Source organism: Eufriesea mexicana, unplaced genomic scaffold (assembly GCF_001483705.2).
Source record: "Eufriesea mexicana isolate 0111107269 unplaced genomic scaffold, ASM148370v2 scaffold2387, whole genome shotgun sequence".
Classification (NCBI taxonomy): domain Eukaryota; kingdom Metazoa; phylum Arthropoda; class Insecta; order Hymenoptera; family Apidae; genus Eufriesea; species Eufriesea mexicana.
In genome coordinates this window covers 165,774-171,732 of record NW_016910450.1, presented here as the reverse complement: position 1 = coordinate 171,732, position 5,959 = coordinate 165,774, and the positions used below count along the sequence as shown (strand labels likewise).

General features: G+C 31.8%; 2 long non-coding RNA genes across 3 annotated transcripts; both read right to left on the bottom strand.

Moving 5' to 3' along the window:
* Positions 1 to 383: 383 nt before the first annotated feature.
* LOC108549964 (uncharacterized) lies at positions 384 to 1,020 on the bottom strand. The gene is made up of 3 exons (XR_001890386.1): positions 941 to 1,020; positions 822 to 885; positions 384 to 693 (listed from the first exon to the last, which is right to left on the bottom strand). It is a non-coding gene; the product is annotated as an uncharacterized LOC108549964 (long non-coding RNA).
* Positions 1,021 to 1,122: 102 nt separating this feature from the next.
* Positions 1,123 to 2,304, bottom strand: LOC108549963 (uncharacterized). Of its 2 annotated transcripts, none has more exons than XR_001890385.1 (3): positions 1,733 to 2,304; positions 1,474 to 1,622; positions 1,123 to 1,401 (listed from the first exon to the last, which is right to left on the bottom strand). It is a non-coding gene; the product is annotated as an uncharacterized LOC108549963 (long non-coding RNA). The 2 variants fall into 2 exon arrangements; XR_001890384.1 differs by having other exon boundaries at positions 1,123 to 1,396; positions 1,733 to 2,299.
* Positions 2,305 to 5,959: the final 3,655 nt, after the last annotated feature.

The window sequence follows — 5,959 nt, the reverse complement described above, 5'->3', positions numbered from 1 at the left end:
TCAAAAAACTAATCGTTGTCATAGATACTATTAAAATGAACAAAACAATGGCGTGATTCATATAGCAAGATAAATTTAGAATATATTGTTATATCTTTCTATTTTAAAAATGATTTACTCTCTATATCCATTTTTATTTGTTTCAAAATTTGTTACAGAGATAAAAATGTTAAGCGGCAGTCGATAAGCGAAGAATGAAAGATGGATGGATTGTGTCTAAAAATCGTACAGTGCAATTTACCTTCATTTTTAACGATGTTGGAAAGTAGGCAATAAACGTTTATAAATCTAAACTATAATAGATTTATTAACGGTGTAACTGGTTTTGAACAAAAAATATTTACTGTAATTACGTTTAATGAAAAATGCTTTAGCATGTGCCATAGAATTGTAAAACTTTTTTAATTCCTCGTGAAATTCAATTAAAACATTTGAATGTACATATCTCGTGCGAGCGATTTCACCTTAAACAATAACTTTTAAAAGAAGAACATAATTTAAAAAATGTACAAAATCATTACTGCCGTGAGTTACCTTCCTGTATTATCGATTGACTGTAAATTTCAGTGCGCCGAAGTTGCCGACTGAAATACATAGTCGAAGAAAGTACAAGTTAAAGCAAACGGAAACATGCTATGTTATCTTCTTCATTCCTTGAAGTTCTCGTGTCAATTAGCCAGCTATTCTTGATTTCTAAATTTAAAAAAGTTATATTAAGAAGTTATTGCAGAAACACGGAAATAATTCAAAAAGTACGCATATGTATGTAATATAAGTGGTAAAAAGTGCTTATAACTGCAATCAAGTAATAGCATACATACTATTGATGACAGGTATACAGATATGCACATTGAAGAGTATTTCCGAAAGGGACACACGGTTTCACTAAAAAGTTAAAATAATAAATTCTTCAATTTACTGTATTATTTTCCTTCTTCACCTTAAAATTTGAGATTCATATCAAAACAGTATATTCAGGTTTTCAGTAGAATTGAAATATTTTTTTTAAATTCTAGCTATCACCTCCTGAAACATAATTAAAAGAATTAAAAGAGAGAAATAATATTGTGAAATAATTTCTTAAGAAACAAATTTTACATTTTAGAACAGAAAGCTTGGTGATTTGTGTTTACAGTGATGAAGCAGAGAATCAGCGTGTAATCGGATAAAATAAAAGTCGAATGTATCGTCGACGGGTGTTTCGTCCAGACGACATCGCCGGCTTTCCGCACTCTTCGACTCGTTTCTTGTCATACGCGGTCGGCGTACCTTTATCCGTGCTCATGTACACACACCCATACACGTCGTTAGGCTGGTATACACGGCACGAGCAGCTGCACACATAGAAGCCAGGAAGGCGAAGAACGCAGATTGCTAGAGGCGCTGTTCCGCTGACCTACTCTACGATTATCACTCACTATAGCCGATCGCCGGTGCAGGTGCGTGTGCGTTAACTAGCGTTGCCAACTATACCTCTTTGAGGAAAGGAGGACGCGGTAAGGGGACGTAATCAAATAAACATTTTTCGTCCTTTTGTTCCGGTTGATCTCAAGTTCAGGAAGTATCCTCTTCGATTAGGAACGTCTCATCGTTTGCATTAACAGATGGTAATCACTTTTCACCTAAAAAAGTTACGAAGATTCGATTCATTGAGTACACGTCGATATTCGTTGTGAAAGACGAAAGGAATTCTCTTACGATTACTAAGTTTATGCGAGTAATGTATTTTTACCGTTGTTTGCACAAATGTTCATTGTTACGAGTTAGAGCAGTAAACGTTAGTTGCAAATTTACTCCGTTTTATTGGCACATATGGTATTCTGGAAAGTGTGTTGAAATTACATATAAAAAGGTGATTCGTATCTTTTTAGAGGTTAACGTTCAATATGACACGTTGGTATGGAACAAGCACAGCGACACATCATATCGATGAAACATTCATCGGATTACTTAAGTTTAAATAAAATCCACTTTCCTTACCAATTACCAAACTTCGTTACTACTTTTACCTCCAATTTTTCCTGCTTCTTTCAGAAGAAACGTCGCTTGTAATGCATACATAATCTCAATTTCATTTTACTAATAACCTCTCCACGATATCAATCAACAGTCACTATGTTCAACGATCGTAAGTTATTCATTTGTCAAAGTAATGGACGTCCTTCAATGTTCTCTGCTTCAAGTAGCATCTAATTTCATCTTACAGTTGGTCAAACGCGACGGTATAGAACGTGGTCATTGATTGAACCAAATCGATCATTAGTGTTCGCGTACCGCATGCAACTTTGTGGACACGTACGCGCGATGAGACGCTCACGGACGACACACATACACAGATATGGCGGGAGGCGACGAGTCCTCCTTCGCTGGTTTTATCGCGGCATCCGTCATCATCTGTTTTGTGGTCGTGCGCATGACCTATCGTCAAGATTAACAGTTAATAAGGAATCTCGACCGAATAAGTCGGCGAAGGCCGACATTTTCTGGCAAGTACTTACCCGCGGCGAAAGTATGGCAGATCAATTTCGCGATCGAGCTACCGATGATGCGTGACCGACTCGAAAGCGAACATGTTTTCTTCCTCGATCTTTGCGCTTCTGTAATCCGCTCTATCAGGCTTTTTGTCCGTGCACCAATGTCTGGCCGTTTTTTTTTTCTGGCATACGCCTCTGGACACGTACGGCTTACTCCGTTTCCGACTGAGCTGACGGCGGCTCGAAAACTTTCTAGCGGACAAAAAGTCGTCCCATTCGAATGCTCGCTGGAAATTCGGCAGTGACTTTTTACCAAGCTGCGGTAACGAACAACTTCCATCGTCGCTTGCTGTATCTGCTCGGCGTAAAAGGCTATTCCTTTTTTCGGAAAATTTATTGTATTAAGGTGACCCTTTTTTACTTACGATCGAGTTGTCACCTAGTTTCGTCTGAATTTAATAGAGACTCATGAGGCCTGAAGTGCAATCGAATTGTAAGAGTCTGTACAGTATTTATTGTTAGAAACGATGATATTTGACATATGGAAAGACTTAAGGTTTTACGGTACAAGTTACTGTACAAATTAGGTAATTATTGAGGTTATGGTGACGTTGAATGCGATTTGAAATTCTTCAAATATATTTCAATATATATTGAAATGGAATATGTAATGAAACTGGATAATATTTGCCTTTTTTAGAAAAATGGCATTATTAATAACAAAAGTATGGAAAAATATTCTATTGGAAAATATAATTTTTGATAATAAACATTTCTTTATTTCTTTACTTAATTTTTTTGATTTATCTTTCTATATAAAATAAATAGCCGATTGAAATATAATAATGTTCACTACTTAATAATGTTATTTACTGTTAATTAATTTTTACAATTTGCATGTGATAAGAAAAATTAAATTTTGAAAAATAGTGTGACACTTTTATATATTACTTAGTTTTACGTATTTTTACGTATATTTGTAAATTAGTATAGTATGTTTTCGATATGAGCAGTAACGATTATACTCACATATACGAAATTAAAGCATAAATTAATTATATTAATTCTTATTGTTTACGTGTCCAGTATGAATTATTGTATGTATTTTTAATTGATTAAATAGTTTTTTAAGACAGGAAGCTAGAAAAAATGGTAATAACCAGGCGCTTTGAAAAATTTGTTACTTTCATTAATTAGAATTTTGTTACAAGTAAAAGCGATGCGCTTTGATTGAAAAATATAAAAAATATAATATACAGAGTGTCTTGTAGGTTTCTGTATAAAGTTTGCCAACTATATTCTATAAATTCTATAAGTTCTACAAGTAAAACTAAAACAAAAATATTATACTAATATGAACTTTAAATACATTATCAAAAATAATAATAAAAAAAATAGATAGACGATATTTAAGTTTCATATTAATTTTCTGAATTCAGCATAAAAGGCTAAGTATTTGTTTAATAACAAATTAGTGTACTAAATAAATTCAATAGTATGTTGATGTTATACTCTGTTGGTATTTTTTCGTACTTAATTGCTGACCTCTGTCCTCGATTGTCACAACTGCAAGGATTGTTATAAGTGCTATTGAATTTATTTAACAAATGGCGCATCAATTTAGTTAAACTTACCTTGTATTATATGTCTTCACTTCTTTGTATTCAATATTATATCAGAAATTTTTAATAAAGTTCTTAAAAACTATTTTATATGACATTTATATTTCTTAAATCTAAGTATTATAAAAAATTTGTGAAAAAGTTTTTCGAACACCCTGTATGTGAATTATAGCGATTTACAGATATGAATACTGAACGGCTATTTACTTCCCATCAATTTAACACATCAAAGCAATTCAAATAACAATATGCACGGTAGTAGCCACGATATGTACATAATAATGTTACTACACGTTGCAATATTACAGGGAAATAGTTATGGATAATATTATTGCAAAATATGATGACATGAAATGCGAAATATGTTACGTGAAGATATGTGCTTGAAAAATATTAAATACGTATATTTAAATATGCATACATTATAGCACGATATACGACTGTGTAATTTTACTATTAAATAGTAGATTAAATTAATATGATATAAATATGTATATATAAATTTATAAAATATATAAATTTTAACATGTACATATACATAGAGATATAATAGATATATACATATAGATATTTATATACATATAAGTACATATATATACAATACAATGAGGATTTGGTGTATATTAAATTTTGGTATTGAATTATATGGTTGCTGGGCAGAACATGTTAATGATTATAATGGTTAATAATGATTATTAATGATGAATGAAGAATAAAATGGTATAGGAGAGTTTTATCATTTAATGACTCTGTTTTTTTTTCCTTATTTATAAACATGATTGCGTAATCAGTGTTATGATGCTTATAATAACGAACTAAATGTGGCATGAACTATGATGCAATTAGTTCTACGTTATTTGAGCTTAGAAACAGCTATCTTGATAAACGTAATATTTCGGTACTTACAGAGTAACATAGAACTATTGCCAAGAATAACAAAGTAATATAAATAAATGAAATATATTTATTTTCAGTATGTATATAAATATTTGTTTAAAATTTTAAAAAGTTGATAATCTAAACTAATAAAAAATTAAAAATTACTTGTAAAATTATTTTTATTACATTTTTTAAGGTTAAGTAAATTTATAAAACAGATTGAAAAATATGTTTTCTATATAAATATATAATATATATATATATAAAATACATGTACATGTATATTTAGCGATGTCTTTTTATTCATCTAACAATAAATTCGATTACTTGACATATCTTGTATCGTATATAATATATCTTCATTATATTCAATGAAATTTTGTAATGCTGATGTAATATGTGTATCTAGGTCGTTCAGTTTACTTGCAAAATAACATGAACTTTGATGAACCTGTTATCTCGGAAGTACAATAAACCTAACACAACGCAGTTCTTGCTCAATGCAGCTCAATGCATACTATAATCAATTTCATGCACATTTGTACAGAGATAAAACAATGGTTTAATAAATAATGCTAATAACGTAATAACAACTCTACGACTTCATAACAACCCTTCCGTGCATAATAAACCTGCAGCTGTTAAAGCACGGTTAAGCGGTTATTGCTTAAACAGAGTAATCAAAAGGATTACTGTGTAACACGGGGTATTATTCAGTTGACTGGCGTTTACTACATAAAACCAGACACTAATGAGTATACTATTAATAGGTTGGTTTTTGGATAAGCCACGTAAACGGCATCGTTTACCGGGTTCTGTTGCCAACAGGCAATTCGTGTTACGCACATTATTTGTCACGACAAAGCGCAGTCCCGGAACATGTAAGAGTGACGATCAACTTGGCACGCGATCTTAGCCACGAATGTGAATGATCAAATATTAATAGAAACGTCCAAAGTTTCGCGATGTGGATGGGACGATGGG